This window comes from Mastigoproctus giganteus, chromosome 4 (genome assembly GCF_048544385.1).
Source record: "Mastigoproctus giganteus isolate SK-2022 chromosome 4, ASM4854438v1, whole genome shotgun sequence".
NCBI classification, from domain to species: domain Eukaryota; kingdom Metazoa; phylum Arthropoda; class Arachnida; order Uropygi; family Thelyphonidae; genus Mastigoproctus; species Mastigoproctus giganteus.
In genome coordinates, this window is record NC_143578.1 from 134873609 (window position 1) to 134891237 (window position 17629).

A 17629-nucleotide genomic window follows, 5' to 3' on the forward strand; every position below is an offset into this window, starting at 1 on the left:
TTCTTTTAGATACTAGTATAACGGGAAGTTAACCTAACCAAACTGACTTAACATTTCTGATCTCTGACCTTACCTGCAACTCTCCAAAGTACACAGTTATTGTTAATTCTCTTCTAGGAACCACAGATTGCAACTTCATGATGGTTTTGCCTCTAGTAGAACCTCTGTTTCATAATAGTTCTTCTTAACTTCGTGTTGTTTGGCAGTACAATACGAAATCGGATGAACTGCCCGGTTTCTGTTCGTACTTTTACTAAATGTTTTCAAACATCTGATATTACTGTTTGCTTAGATCGTGTCACCGAAATTATTCTTTTAGGGACAGTCCTTTTATTTTTATTCAGTCCCCCCACCCCTTTGTTCCACTGTAAAGTCTCGGCCTTTGCCTAAACCGAGCTATTAGCAGTGGCAAATAATGCAAGAAAGCAAGCTGAACTTCCCATTTCACCTATTCATTCCCTCCAATAGTTTGTCTAGTTCTTCCATGGACTTTTGAAAGTTGATATCAAGCTATCAACTTCCAAAACAACAGATGGAAACTTGTTCCAGCAATCAACAACCCGCTGGATAAAGGCAAACCTCCGCACATCTATTCTTCAACTGTCCTTCCGTCATTTGAATTTGTGCCTCCTCGTGTGTGGTCTGAGCTAGAGGAAGAATCCCATTTTTGAAATTCTATGTACATTAAACACAATATAACAATAACCGCGGGACGACATTCGAAGGAATGGCGCTTTCTTCCGCGCATGACTACCACAACTGAAAGGCAAGCCCATCCAGACCAACCTACTGGAAGTGCTTCCTGCGCAACTGCGCTAGCGACTACCCAGGAGGGAAGAAGAAGCCACCGCATGAAGTGGAGCATCGAAATGAATACATTCATCATGCGAGCATACTACGGAGCAACAAAACAAGAGACAGACATGACAATGCAGGACGAACGTACACACGAAGTGATTGGAACGATTCCCGACTGTTCGGGTCATCGAACAGCGCATAGCAAACTAGCGACGGATCATCGTCAAGAAGAACCTGATAGGTCCTTCAATCTTGGAGAAAATAAAGCAGGATATAAGCGACCAACTGCAAACAACAACAAATACGCACATAACGGACCAGAACTGGAGGTGGAACAGCAAGAACAAGAATCACAACCTATAGCAGCTGAAATTCAAACAGACAAGGCCACGATATCCAGAATAGACGAAGAGAAAAAAAAAGCGCTAGCAGAATTCGAGGGAATGGACCCCACAGAGATCCACACCATACTAAAGCAGAGGCTCAACAGAATCCTTTGCCAAGTCACAGACCACCTCAATTTGCGAATAATGCCGGATTATCGCGACAACAATGAAATAACACTCGGTACCATCCGCACAGCCATTACTGTGCCGCTGTAGCAGCCACTAGGACGAACGGAAGGGAAACCAGAGAAAACAACGTAACGCAAAGACAAAGAACCATCAGCATGGAAAGGAAGGCCACAGCCAAAGATAGAAGAGATGAGTGAAGATATGCCAACTGGTCCAGTATAACAGAAGTAAGAAGCTGATAAAAAAAGTGAAGGCCATCCTTAAGAAAGACAACATCCGCAGCAAACACGAGACCTGTAATCAGATGACCGAAGAATACCTTGACACCCACAAACAGAAACTCCTGGCACTCAGCAAGAGACATCGCCGTTATAGGAAGCGTGCCCAGAGGAAAATGGACAACAGGATATTTGATGAAAACCAGAGAGCCTTCCACAGGAAAATCGGACAAGAGGAGAAGGAGGGCAACGAACCCTGCAACCAGAAGGTACTCGAGGAGTTCTGGGGAAAACTGTAGAGCAGCGAAATTAGCCATAGGAGCTGTGCCCCCTAGACAGATCTACAAGAGATGACAGAATATGATATTTGGGTGGAAGAAGTACAACAGTCGACCAGGAAGTCCTACAACTGGCGAACCCAAGGAAAGATAACACCCACAACTACTTGTACAAGAAATTCAGCAGCACATGGTAAAATAGTTCACCCAGATAATAAGGCACCCTGACAAAATCACAGCTTCTCTGATTCAAGGAATTGCCAACCTGAAAGCTAAGGACAAAGATATTTCAAACCTGGTAAGTACAGACTAATCACCTGTCTTCCAACAGGGATGTAAGCAGATGAGCAGAGAGTGCAAGGAGCAATTGACCATTGACGCTGCAGTTATGGAGCAAGCCTATAAGATACTAACCAGCTGCGTAAATAAGATATCAAACTATTTGGAGAGCCAGAACACCATGGCCGAACAGCAGAAGGGATATAGGCAGATGAGCAGGGAATGCAAGGCGCAATTGACCATTGACGCTGCAGTTATGGAGCAAGCCTACAAGAAGCACTGCAACCTGGACACTGCCTACATCAACTACCGCTAGGCCTTCAACTCCGTGTCCCATAGCTCGCTGATCGAGACACTGAAGATCTACAAAGCCAACCCAATCCTGACACACTTCCTAGAAACAACCACGGCAAAATGGAGGACCACAATCAAGGTCGAGAACATCGTGATCAAAGCGATACCCATCAGAAGAGGAATCTTATAGGGAGATGCCCTGAACCCACTATGTTACGCTCTCAACCCACTGTCAACCATTTCTAATAACAACAGTATAGGTATATCTTAAAAGAAGAGAGGAACAGCCTGTACGCCCTCTCTCACTTGAGGTACGTAGATGAAATCAAACTTTATGCTGCAACTGAGAATCTACTCCGGATCTCTGAAGAGTTCTGCACTGACATCATGGTGCAATGTGGCCTAGACAAATGCAAGACCCATGGATTGCATCACGGACATCCAGTAGGACGAAACTACTAGCTGAAGACCAATGAAGAGATTGAAGCCGTGACAGAGGGAGAGACATACAGATATCTGGGGATGATACAGGCTCACCAGTTAGAATTCAAGGAGCTCAATGCCCGCCTGACTGAGAAATACCATTAGAGATTGAGAGGCCTGCTAAAATCAAAGCTGAATGGCAAGAACATGGTCACAGCCATAAACACTTACGCATACCCAGTGCTAACGCACTCCTTCGGGATCATAGATTGGACCAACACCGAGCTGGAGGAGATTACGAGATCGACAAGGATGATGATGACCAAGAGCCGCCAACAGCACCCGAAGTCGACCATCGAGATACTGACCATAGCCCATAAAGAAGGATGGAGGGATTGACTTACCTCGTTAAACAAGAGGAGAAGGGGATTAAGAACCTGAGCAATTACTTCCAGGAAAACACGCTGCCATTCTACCAAACCATAAGAAAGATTGACAAACGGCACTCAGCCTCAATAAGGAGACCACACTGACTCAGACAGAAGAAATATAGACAGAAAGAGGGCGAAGAAGACACTCAATGGCAGACACTATGACCTCCATCAACACTACGTAGATAAGATGCCTTCTAACTCTTGACTCACGAACGGCAGGTTCTTCCCCGAGACCGAAGAAATCATGCTCGCCATTCAAGACTAGGTAATCAACACTCGGACTACAGGAAATACATTGCTAAGGATCCCGGAATAACAGATGAAGCATGTCGACGATGCCACATGGCCGCAGAAACAATCCAGCACATCACCTCAGGATGCAGGGTGATCACCCAAACGGAATCCACTCCAGATACAACCAGATGGCTATGATAATACATCAGAAGCTAGCGCAAAAATACCAGCTGGTCAAAGAAAGTTTAGCGTATTATAAGTATGATCCTCAGGCCTTATAGATACCTCAACTCACAGACAATACTGGGACCGTGCCATAATGATGGACAAGAGACGATCCTGCACAACAGAACAGACATAATCCTCATCGACAAGAAGGAAATGACTACTTACCTGATCGACGATGCGGTGCCCAACACCAGCAACATCCAGAAAACATACGAGGAAAAATGAGGAAGTACGTAATAAACCCAAGGCAGGAAGTTAAAGATATGTGGCATATGGAACAAACAATGAACATGTCGGTCACCGTGTCAACCATCGACATGGTGCCAAAGAGCCTCCATAATAACCTAGCAGCAATAGGTCTCCCAGAGAACACTTACATGGAAACCCAGAAAGCCACAATCCTGAACACCTGTAGGACAGTAAGAGAGTTTCTCGACCAACAGTACCAATAATAAGTGACTGGACAAAACCAACCACCTCATGCACTTGGTACCAGTACCCGTCACGGGGCGGAAAACTTCCGTAACGGAGAAGGGATTTATAATAATATTAATGATGGTATTAACGATCCCTTCAAGCGTGCCCTCATAATCGTAAATGTATGAAGTCTTCAGAAGTGTTAACGGGCTGATTTGCACGTTGTGTGAACTGAAAAATCCGGAGACACTCACTGGTAGAAACATTACATTCTCCGCCTGAGATCGGCCAACTCAGGCAGAGGGTGTAGGGTTTTCACCTTAAGTTATATTGAGTTTTACAGACTACAGAGCACGCAAATTAGCCTGTGAACATATTTCTGCAAACATTTACGATTAAGAGCACACGCTTGGACCGTTAATACCAATATTATTATATTTAATGTACGTAGAAATATGCATGTTAAATGTATGTGTATAACGTGGTGTAATTTCGTACAGCGGATGATGTGCACTCTCCTTGACCTTGCAGTGTCAATTCATTTGTTTCGTTCGTCGCTCCTTCCTAGGACACTCATTCATAATAATGTTTTTTTAAATATATATGAGAGAAAAATATTACCCTTATTTTTATGAAAATATATTTGTAACTAATATAAAATGGAAATGATTCATAACATTGTATAAACAAGGAAATAACTATTCAGTCAACCACAATAAACAGAGGGAAAGGCCTCAGTTGGAATCTCTTCAACGACGCGAGGAAATTTTATAAGCTTTTTTTTCACAACATGGCTGACTCAGCCGAGGGTTGCGTGGGATTTTCTGTTCCAGAAATTCGAGATTTTGTGCAGCAACCGACCGAAGAGTGCACGTAATTATAGACACATCATACTGACGCCTCATAACCTTAGTTGCTATGGTGCTTACACACACACAATAACACAGAATGCAGTATATTATAAAAAAATATCGGGTCACTTTCTCTTTAGATCAAAATTTTACTCCAGGATTGCATTAAAGGATAATGTTAGGCTGGATCGATAGACATTAAGGGATAACTTAGCCATAAATTGTCCCCATTAAGAAAATCGATCAGACATTTTTATTCTGAGGACATTTGGTAGACGTGGGCATTTCCAAGCAAAAGGTTATTTTTATGCGCAGAAAGAAAGCACCTTTGTCTCACTTCCCACAAAAAAAAAAAAAAAGAAGAAAAAAAAAAAAAGACGACTGAATTCTGGGAAATAAATTCAGTCTATAACACTTAACCCATTTATTTGTATTACTAAAATTTCTGGGTCAAAAATAAATAAATAATATTAATCAAATAAAACATTTCCGCATACCATATCTTTAATTTCATTTCGATAGAATATTTTCCTAATTTTTAATTGAAATTATGCCTCAGATTAAAAAGATACGAATTCTTCGATTGGAATGTGTGCTCGATAAACACAGTATAAGCGTAATTCTTTTTTTGTTTCGTGCAAAAATATTACAAGCCCGATCATTACCGTTTCTTTGCTAATTAGCTTAGCAAGTGCCGTTTCACTGATATATTAATATGAACTGCTCGTGAACGGTTATTGTCGTGGATGAATGACCACCCTAATTACCCACTTACTTTTAAACCTCTATTAGCGCCCTCTATTATCAGTCACCTTCAGTAACCCGATTTAGCCGGTGCACGGCGTACGTTTGTGCAACGTGCGAGTTTGTTTTAACGTGCTCGCTTCGGTATTGGGGATGTTTAGCGTTTTGTAAAGAATACGAATGGAAGTAAATAGGTGAGTGTGCTTTTGCATAATTTTTGTTATCGTGTTTAAGAAATGTAATTCAAATTTTAAGTGGATATTAGATCAACTCAGAAAAAAAAAAAAAAAAAAAAGGATGATCGAAGATGCGATGCAATCTTGGGTGATCGCCGACTACCAAGTTCAGTTTATTAAATTTTAAATTGGTTGAAAAACTAGATTTCAGTCTGGTTGCTGAGCGACACTAATGAATTTGACCTATCCTTTCACCACCAGTCCGTCAATATTACTTTATTTCATAGTGAATGGTTTAACGCAGTCCCTATGGACTAATTGCATCTGCCTAAGACGTATTGTAATCTTTATAAATAGCATTTTACAAAGTAGCTGCTATGACTTGACAGATTCCAGTAAGAGATGTGTATCTAAAAATAGATGTTCGGAGTTAATAAAAAGTGCAAATAATTATCCATTAAAATGTATTCTGTTCTGTTCAGTGGATAGCAACGAACACACCGAAAAATTAAGGCATTGCGCAAAATATAACTGAATAGTTGTAATTATTTTACGTATTTATACCGTATCTTTTTTAATTATTATATTTTTTAATGGAATATTCAGTTGAGATGGAATATTCAGTCGCCGTTATTGACGCCAATTGAAGCGGACGGCTTGCTAGAATTTTTGGCGCCTCGCTGCTTAACGGGCAAAGCTAAACTGCCGTTGCCTGTGCGTCATGCGTTTTCAGTATAAACACACTTCCAAATCGTGGCCATACTAGGTGCTTGCTTACTTTATTATATTACAACTGACTATAATTATTCCTATTTATGTGAAAAGTACCATTTAAAGTTCTTTCATAATTAATGTTATATCTCGGCATTGCGAAATCTTTGGAAGTCTCTCTGGTATTTGGATTAATTTAGGCAAAAGATGCAAATAATAAATTGTCGTGTCATATAGAAAAAAAGTGAAATACCGTAACCGATTTACATTGACTTCATATTAAAAAAATATTTGCACCCAAGGTCGAACTAATTTTGTAACTAAGTAAATTCTATAGTGCAAAATAACTATAAATTGCAATCGGATGAATTGTACATTAAAAATCGTTGCTTGAAAAATGATGCACTGATGTCAAAGCGGCTTGGCTGCAAGTGGAAGTCACGAAGATTTCAGTTCTTCGTTAATCGAAAAATTAAGGCTAGTAAGGCAGAGTAAATAAGTAAGTCGTAGAAATGAGTTTTATGATGAGGAGGTAAATTTGTTTGAGGGACACTGGAAAGTTATTTTCCTTCTTTGTCGGCCTGATGACATTTTATTAGTCACCAGGAAAAAAAAAAAAATCACTGTTCATATTGCCCACGTTGTGTGTTTCGAATTTCAGGGTGAACTCATTATGCTAAGCAAATCCAATATATATATTTTGATTACGGGTTAAAACTCGCGCTCTCCTTACAGGAAATGCCTTATGCAGTAGACATCCCGAAAGTCGAATGTAGTAGACATCCCATATTCTGTTCACTTCTTATTCATTTACATGAAAGGTCATGAATGCCTTAGGCCAAAGGTTCCCCACATTTGCTTTATACTGTGCTACACAACCTTTCCTCATCTGCGACCGAGACACTATTTTTATGGCACTGTTTTACTCGACCTTGTAGTCGACATTGTGCGGCCTGCATATTTCATACGTGTTGATAATATTTATGAAATCCCAAGATGTCTTCCTTCCCAGATAGCGGTACGGAACCCGGCAACTCCAAGACTGCGCATCTTTTAGCTTGAACTTATACGTATCTATATAGTTTTAAATCGGCTTTTGTTGATATACTGCAGTATGAATGGTTATCATACAACTTAATATCATAAAGCACGCCTATCTGTTTCAGTTTACTTAGGCTCTAAGTTGGTGGAGGGAGGGAATTGTCCTTTTAGCCTCGTCTTGGATCCGCCACAGTTACAGAATTCCTAATCGCAGTGTTTACATATTTGATATAAATTCCAGTGGGATGTTTTATGAAGACCGTTTTCTCCAAATAAAAGGTTGTTTTGTTTTATTTTATTTGACAACGAAAAATACCTAGGAATAAGCGTACAGGCCGATTCGAAGTCTTCTGATCAATGCAGACAAGCTGTTAGGGCAGCTCATGCAATTTTGTCAGCGATATTCAGTAATTTTGCCAGCAGTGATAAGGAGGTGATTGTCCCATTTATAAGGCAATGGTTGGGCCGCACATTGAGTACTGCACACAGGTCTGGAAGCATCATTTCAAAGAAGTATGCGGGTCTCTTGGAGCTGGTGCAGAGAAGAGCAATGAGATTAGTGAGGGACACAAAAGGGTACTGTTACCACGAAAGACTTCAGTTCTGCAAATTCCAGCGCTTGGAAACTTGGCGTCTGAAGTGTTTAAGGCTTTAAGAATGACGGCAAGATAAATGTGCTAAAATTTGCTTTCGAACAGTGTTTAGTTGATTGGAATAAAATACTGCCCGGTGTTGTGGAAGGTTAGTTTGAATAAATTAAAGGAATAATTAAACAAATTATTCAAGCGGATGGACAGATGAAATGGTATGTATTTTCTTTTTGCTTTCTTGCATCATTTCCAATTACTAACACTAAGTTCAATTTTGACGAATTTCGTTTTAGCTAGGATAAAAGTGATGCTGCTAATGCTAATATATCAGAGCTCGGAATGGAACGAAACGGAACGCCGTTCCGATTCGTTATACATGCTTGTAATGTCATGTACGTACAAAACTTGAATAGTAAAAATGAAATATTTTATTTAACGAGAATTCCATTTCTAAAAATTGTCCAGTTCGAGCCCTGTTTAAAACTTTAATAAAGTGAACTGTGTTACAAATTTTTAGGAAAGTAGTAAAATTAAATGCTCATCAATGTATAAAAAAGGGTCAATTTAATTGTTTTATGCACATTAATATTCATTAATATGCATAAAACAATTAGCAAATAAAGCCTTGCTATATGAGAAAGAAGTTGTTTTGCCCATCAGAATGAATTCATATCTGAAACCATTAGCAACCAAAAATATTTATCTGTCTCTCTTTCTTTGACTTAAGTCGAGAAACACGCCTAAAACGGTTCTGTAATTTGTGAAGTTTAATAGCATGGTTCAAGGGTTGCTTTCAGTTATATGCAATAATAAGTTTTTAATTTTGAAACTAAAAAAAAAAAATTTAATTTCTAAATTTTTAATTCTGAAAGTTTTTAGGATTACTTAAAGTTTTCTAAAATTAGCAGTTATGTTTACCGAATGCCTACGATACTTCCCAGCTGTTTTGATAACCGATATTGATTAATATTAAAAATTAAAACGTAGGTACTTTTAATTCCCTGCAGAAAGTTCGCTTTCATCCTCAGTTCGCCATTATCATTTAAAAACCTCCAAAGCATCTAAGCTTTCTACTATTTAACTGCTTAGATGCACCGCAGGGAATTAACGTACTGTACTCATGTTTTAATATGCGGTCCTACAACCATATCAAAACAGTTAGGAAGTACATTTTGGTCTCATAAGCTTTCGCCAATTGAAATAAGTACACAATGCGAAAACTCTGCTTTTCATTCTCAAATCTGCCAAATTAAGCTTGTGAATTCACTTTTATCTGCATTGCTTCTTTGGTTGTTGGGGTGCCTATATCGACCACTTTCAGTTTCTTTTAACAACTTCCGTTTAACTCTTGACAATATTTTTATCTCACTTCACAAGCCTTAGTCTTTTACTGATTGGAGACTAAAATATTAACATTCTTCAGAGCGCTTTTCCTCACGTAATAGGCCCTTATAGATTGTAATTACTTCCAATGTTTCTGTCTTCTTACTGTTAAGATATCCCAACAAGAATGGAAAAGTGTTCTCAATTTTGTCCTTGACTTTGCAGTTGAGATTGCTCAATTACTTATGGAATACTTGATGTGACCATTTCTGATCATTTACCACTCATTTTCAGGTAATTAAAAATAAAGTAAATTATTCTGAAGTTATCCGTTCTTTTATATATTTTACCTCAGACTCCTTTAATAAGCTTTGGTATGACCTCTAGCAACCTACGTGGAAGAAGGTACTCACTATACAGACGATTTTGTACATGCTACCAACTCTAAAACATTTCTTAAAGAGCTGTGTTAAATGCGTGCCTTATATTAGGAACTCGCGAAGAAAAATTCACCAGGCTGAGGGGAAAATGTGCCTGTTCATCTCAAACAAAATTCAGTTAGACAGACAACTTGAGTAGTCGAGATCCGCTAATTTTCGTAAAGTCGGACAAATGCTAATAATTTGTGATTTTTTGTTGTAGTGGATCTGAGTTCTCATTACGGATTTAAAATAAACTTTGTGGATTTTTTCCAAAAATGGATAGTATAGGCTGTTTTTGGAATATTAAATTTTTGAAATGTTATAGTTTAAGGCAGAAAAATTTTCTTACCTTGAGGCTCAAACAAAATTCGTGACATGTTAAAGAAAAAGATATGAACTGGCAATAATTGCTAGGGCGGTAAAAAACAAAACAAAAAAAAAAAAAAAAACAGGAAGATAAAAACAAAATTCACGGAAACGAAGTCACTGATTGCATTCGATCGGAGAAGGAAAATTTTTTAAGGTTCTCGGTTTGCAGACATCATAACAAGCACGATAAAATGAGCAGCTTCGAACTAATGAAACTGAAATCAAAGAACTGCATTGGAGGTGTGGTTGTGAATGAGGTACACATTTCAGAGACCATGAAAAAGCTTCTGCGTCTTGTAACCACTTCACCTCAAGTGTGAATGAACTTTTTCAAGATGGAATTGACTCCAGAGACAACGATGCAAGGGAATCTACCAAGCACTCATTATGAGGGTTTTTTTTTTTTTTTTTTTCAATTCTTTCGCCACTTACCGATTAGGAGATCTTAGAGAGAAAGCCGAAATAAACTGAAGCCACTTGCTTCTGGGCTGAAAATGATCCTTATCCTCATTCTGGTATCGCTTAATGTATCCCCAATCTCTCCTTTCAGTACGGTAAATTTCCCTCTCAGTTAAAAAAAAAAAGTCCTTCTTCTTGTTCAGAAGGGAGCACATAGCAACTCTATTAACAACTTTCATCCAATAGTTCTAATCTCATTTTTTTTTTTTTTTTTCAAAATTATTTGAGAAAATAATTCTTCATGGCAGACTTGTGTATTTCCTCGACGCTAATCAGGTCATCCATCAACAACAGTATACCTGCAGTTCAAAAATATCCTCTGACCTGGCAGTTGACTTTTGCTCCAGGATTACTGATAGTTTAGATGCATGGCGCTGTTCCTTGACTTATCTAAAGCTTTCGATTGCATAGAGCGGAATGCCCTCCTCATTAATCTTGCCCTTGAAGATTACCTTATTGATCATCCACTTGTCATAAAAGCAATCTTAATCGAACATTCTCAATTTTTCCAGGAGAGCCAGTTCTCGAATCTCTTGTTTATTCTTTTCATCAACGAATTTTTTCACTTTGTCCTATCTAGCAACGTATAAATTTAATGATGATATTCTAATTACAGAATAAGATTAAGATTTAATCAACTCCAACTTTTGCTCATGTAATGCATAATTTTCCTCACAAGAGTAACTTCGTACTTAAACGAGAAAAATCCAAATGCAGTATACTGTCGTAAAAATCAAAAACAAACCGCTATGAAATAATGTGTAAGGAAAAACATCGTGAAATGATAAATGAAATCAAGCTCCTAAGAATCTGGTTAGATAATAGCTAAGCTGGGATAAACAAATTGTCACAATACCCAACAAGACTTCATCATACGCGGAATCCTTGCCACACTCTCTCTCTCTCTCTCTCTCTCTCTCTCTCTCTCTCTCTCTCTCTCTCTCTCTCACTCACTCACAGTGATCACTGACCACCCTATCCGTAATGGGCTATGCCTCATTGCTCACAGTATAAAAATCCGAACAGCTTTTTATGCTAGAACAGTAATGATTTGCAATAATTTGCAAACAAATAGGTAATTCGCATCTGGTCGTGCAAGTCAAAGTGATAAAGTAGCACTTATGGGACCTAGTAAAGATATCACGGAGTTTGAGTTTCACAAGGGCATGATTGTGGGAGTTCATGCGTCAAACTAAAGGATTGCTCAAGGTGGATGTTTTGTTTGTTGTTTGTTATTTGGTTTTTAGGAGCATTAGCAACTAAGGCCATATTGCTCCGCGATATGCGGTGGTCATTCTCTGACCTTTCCGCATCCTCAGTATTTGATGGTGACGGGCTCGAACCCCAGTCTAATCAAGAAGCATGTGCTACGCACTGCTGTTCCTTCCCAGCTGGCTACGGAGGCGCCCTCAAGGTGGATGTTCGTGGTGAGCGAAGAGTGCAGAGCGTTGTACAGGCTAAACGGCAGATCGCTGTGCGACAGTTAACATCGCAATACAATATGGGAAATGCAAGAACAATATCCAGAATGACGATGTACTGCACACTCAGACGTAAAGTGTGTTAATTGTCTGACCGCAACAGGGATTTCCCCCCTCCCCCATCTCCGCACCCTCGGACGTATTGGGTTCTACTGCAGACAACCCAAGAGACACCCTCTCCACACCGTTGATCATCGTCAACGGGAATGATATGGTGTCAATAATACTCTGGTTGGACACTGAAGGACTAGAAACAAGTGTGCTGGTCGGATGAATGCAAATATCCAGTGCAACTCGCCAACGGACGCCGTGTGTGGTGCAAGCAACATGAGTCAATGGATCCATCCTGCATGGTGCCCACTATCCAGGCAGGTTGCGGCAGTTGCTTAATATGGAGAATGTTTTGCTGGGAAGAACTGAGACCACTGGTGAGGTCTACTAGTAGCTCTTAGGAGACGATGTGCACCCTTTCATGTTGCATTTTTTCCCGGACAGAAACGGGATCTTCCAAGACGATAATGCGCCGTGTCATCGGGCCCGCACGACTGGTTCGAGGAACACAATGAAGATGTCACTCATCTTGATTGGCCTCCTAATTTGCCTAACCTCAATCCAGTTGAACATTTGTGGGATGTTTTGGAACCAAAACAGGCGTATGGACACGCAATCGTCATCTATTCGAAATTGTGGATAGTCTTGCAGGCAGAATGGCTGCAGATCTCTACATGCGGCTTCAGACATCTAGTGGAGTCAATACGTAAGCGAATAATAACAGCCACGGTATTGGGTAAGTGGTCATAATTCAGTGATCACTGAGTGTATATGTAACCCTCTCTCCCCCAGGAAACTTTCAGCATTCTATCAGAGATCCCAGCTGCTACGAATATAAAAGAGCTTTAGAACTGGCACGACAAAGGATTTCTAATGATTGAATTTCTACAGACTGAAATTGACAGAAAATAATCAGACTACTATATTTCTACAGCTCAAAATTTTACAGATAAATGATCAACGTTCGAGAGTAGTATCTGATGAGATAAGGGTGCCTATTGAGGGGAAATCTACTGATGTTGCAGTAATACAAGAACCTTATTCCGTTAAAGTAAATAATGGGCAATCTAAAATAACAGTTTTTCCTATAAATCATTCAATTGGTATCAGCTGATCCAAAAACTTGTATTATTGTTTTTAATCAAAGAATTGATGTTTCAATGACCAATACGCTTTGCCTTTGCTTGTGTTCTAATAACATACCATTGTATTCAGGAATTTTTAATAAAAGCATCATACAAGTCAACATAAAAGAAGGCAGTTATTCTTGGTAGTCTAGTGAGTTGTCTAATTTAAGAAGACAAGTAAATACATGCGGCTTGGGGAAGATACCCACGCCTTCGGCATTAGCCTTCTGCTAAGGTTGTGCTGTTACATACAACATATATTGATATTAAGAATACCTATACAAAAGCGATTATAAATAGCAAGCGCACTATTTGGATGAAATTAGTTCTTCAGTGTATCAATCTATCGACTGGTTTGCCCCTTTGATGAGCTGTCTCCATATCTCCCGGTCTTGTGCTAGGTGTTTCACTTCTGCATAGCTTCGAAGCCCAGTTTCCTTCAGAATTGTATTTATGATGGTGCTTCTTGGTCTTCCTTGTTTTGTTTTTCTCGGTATTTTGCCTTCCAGCACATCCAGTAACATCCCTCTATGCCTCATGGTGTGTCCGATCCATTGTAGCCGCTGTTTTCTGATTCTTAGCAATTCGTTTTCTTCTCCTACACGTTGTAAAACCATGTTTTTTTACTCATTTTTTATTTCCAGCTAATCTTTTCCATTCTCCTCCAGTACCACATCTCAAAAGCCTCTAGTTTTTTTCAAATTGGTTTTGTTTAATGTCAATGTCTCTGCTGAATACAAAGCAATTGACCAAATGTATGTTTTCATAATTCTTTTTCTTAGGTCTAGTGACATTTCTTTGGTTTAGTAAAGATATTTACCTCTAAATGCTTGTTTTGCCATCTCAATTTTTGAACCGATTTCATTGTGGCAAGATGAATCTTGTGTTATAATCTGTCCTAGATATTTGAATTTTGTTACCTGCTCTATTTTTTCTCCATCAGTTTCAATGTGAAATTGTTTTGGCTTTTTATTTATCATCATAATCTTTGTATTATTAGTGTTAATCTTCATTCTATATTTCTTCACTTTCTTAGTTAACTGTTTTAGCATATTGGATAACATTTTTGGGCTACCTGCAAGGATTACCTGATCATCTGCAAACTTGATTGTGCTAAGTGTTCTTCCGCCTATCTTTATACCTAGCTTTTTACCATGAGATGCTTCTTTTACTATTAATTCTGCAAATATATTAAATAAATCTAGAGAAAGCAGGCATCCTTGCCTCACTCCTCTCTCTATTTTTGCTCTTTCTGTCAATTCTCCGTTTAACCTGATGATTATGGCCTTTTGTTTTTTATACAAATCAAATATTAGCCTAATTAACCTTTGTGGACATCCCATGTTTTCTAGTAGAGGAAAAAGCTCATTCCAAATTACCATGTCAAATGCTTTTGCAGTCAATAAAGCACACATACAGGTTTCTGCCATTGTTTATCATTCTTTCGCCTAAGAATCTTAAAGTTCCTATCTTCTTTTGTAGATAAGTTCTTTCTGAACCCACATTGTGTATCCTCTAAATAGTATTTGATGTAGGATTCTATTCGTATTTTTATGATTTTTAAGAGAATTTGATGCATGTGATATGAGACTGATGGTTCTGTAGTCTTTGCATTTGGTTGGTGCAGATTTTTTTTATTGGTACTATGACGGCTGTACAATGTTCTTCCGACCATTTTCCTTCACTATATGCTCTCAAAAACAATCCAAATAATGATTGCTTGACTTGATCTCCACTGTTCTTTATTAATTCTGCTGTAATATTATCTATACCAGGGGCTTTGTTGTTAGGAAGTAACTTTAAAGCTAGCTCAAATTCTTCTTTATTTGATTTTGTTTTAAGTTTTGTTGTTCTCCGTTCTCATTATATTTCCAAGCGTAACTACATGGTTCCATGTATAGATCCTCTATATACTTTCTCCATGTCTCTTGTTGTTCTTTTGCATCGATAATGGCATTATCTTTTTCATTCCTGATTGTTCTGGAGCGAATTCCATTACATTTTCTTGTTATTTCTTTAATTTTCTTGTAGGCCCTATCTCCTCGTCCATACTGCATTAAGGTTTCGATTTCTTGGCATTGTGTCCACCATTTATCTTTTACTTTTCTGAAATTAGTTAAACCAATAATAATAGTCTTTGGGGACTTATGTATAAACTGACGAGAGATTGTCTACATTCACCTGAAATTACTGGGAGAATACAGGCAAATGGGAATGACACTTTGGATTGATATGGAACAATTAATGTAACATTAGATAGTCTTTTTAGATAGTCAATTTCCTATTGATGACGATGGATTGGATTCAGACGTTCATTTATCTTACTTCATCAACGAGAATTCAGAGCTATTCAGTATTGATGAGATCGACTCAGTAATTAAGAAAATAAAAACTTCTGAATGTCCTGATATGGATCTTTTAGAAAATATCTTTTTATTAATGTTTAACAAGATGAGACTAAGGATTTGTATGAAGATTTATTTCCTACTAGTTGGAAAACGAATTATTAAACTTATTCCTAAGCCTGGAAAACCAAGAAATAATGCTAGGTCTAATAGGCCAAGTGCTTTGTTGGCTAATTACTTCCTAGCATCATATTCTAACTTTAGTTCGTATGCTGATGATTTGATAACTTAGAAGGACCCTCAACACAGTACTCACACCTTGAGTACTGTGCGGAGTTGGGAGAAATCCCAGGTGCCGTTTGACACGAACATACTTTGAGTACTGTATTTTAGGAAGATGTAGAGCTGCTGGAGCGAGTAGAGAGAAGGGCAACAAGATTAGTGAATGGAACAAAGGGTTGCTCTTACGAAGAAAGACCTAAGTCTTGCAAATTACAGTGTCTGGAGACTAGGCACCTGCGAGGTGATCTGATTGAGGTGTATAAAGTCTTGAATGGTTTGAGCATGTTCAATGCTGTTGGGATTCTTCCTCTTGCTCAGAATAATCGCCTGAGAGGGCATAAATTCAAATTGAGGAAAGACAGTTGTAGGATAGATGTGCGGAAGTTTGCCTTTAGCCAGCGTGTGGTTGATTGCTGGAACAAACTTCCATCTGTCATTCAAACATTTGAAGCGAGTGGATGGGTGAAATTATAAACTAATAAATAGAAGCACAAATCAACCATCTAGCTGACTAGGGGTGACAGGATTAGAACTTAATTATTCCAAATCCACCCGCATGTCAATCACAAAGCGGCGAACGAGGAATGGTATCCAAGCAATCCTGAATGGGAAACCGATACAAAGGGTCTCGTCCTACTTTGACCTGGTTCTTATCTGGAATGAAAACCTCACCTTCCAGGTTCATTTCATGCACATCAAAAATAAAACTTATGCTACCTTCTCGGCAATCCGCCAAGAACTAACTGGCTGGCAGAACTGGACTCTGATAAGCCAGTATATGGAGAGATGCTTCACACCCATGCCGCTGTATGCCTCCGAGATTTGGTCCTCAGTATCGATTTGCTACCAAAACAAATTTGTAGCCATTGAATACTGGATCCTATGATGGATGAACCACAGAGCGGGCAATCCACTCACCATTTCTCGATCTATCTTATAAACAAACTCAAATGTGACATCCTGGAGGTACATTGTTCTTACCAAGAATATGTCCAAGTTAGCGAAACTGCTGTCAGGACGAATTGATTCTCCCCCTCTGTTGACGAGATTATTTCGGGACGACGAACCAGAGAGGCTGAGCAATCAAAATGGCACCTCCCTCTCAGAATGACACTCACAAACTTCTCAGGTGTAAAGAATATATTCCCAGACTTCATACCCTAGAGTTCTTCAACATCCTTGAAATAAACTCTGATGGCTTTGTCAATGATAGGCCTTGCATGTGGCGGATGTTTGAAGAAACCTACCGTCCAGCCGCTCTGTAAGTCCTGATCAGCTCCGTCCTTGGCTCTGCTGCTTCCACAATTCAAAATGAGACTCTCCTCCATGAACGTTGAAAAATTGTGGTGTATAGATGTAGGAATTTGTTTTGGTAGCTGAAAGGACAGAATTCATGGGATACCTGATTCCTGGGCAACACGACGCTGCCACCGCTTAGCAGGTATATAGGTACACTGCATTCACGTAGACTGTATTCGATGTCATTATGGATAAACGTCGTGGGTTAACCGACTTCGAAAGAGGGATGATAGTGGTGCT

At 39.0% G+C, this 17629-nt stretch overlaps 1 protein-coding gene across 2 annotated transcripts in view; it reads left to right on the top strand.

Moving 5' to 3' along the window:
* The first annotated feature begins 5799 nt into the window (after positions 1–5799).
* Positions 5800–17629, top strand: part of LOC150087081 (uncharacterized) — a 136269-nt gene continuing 124439 nt past the window's right edge. The window contains exon 1 of one of the 2 annotated variants that reach the window (XM_090371804.1): positions 5800–5907. The gene's annotated coding sequence lies outside the window, so the exon portion shown is untranslated. Of the gene's footprint in view, positions 5908–8357; positions 8447–17629 lie in introns of those variants that run through there. The other variant, XM_090371805.1, reaches the window with a different exon arrangement.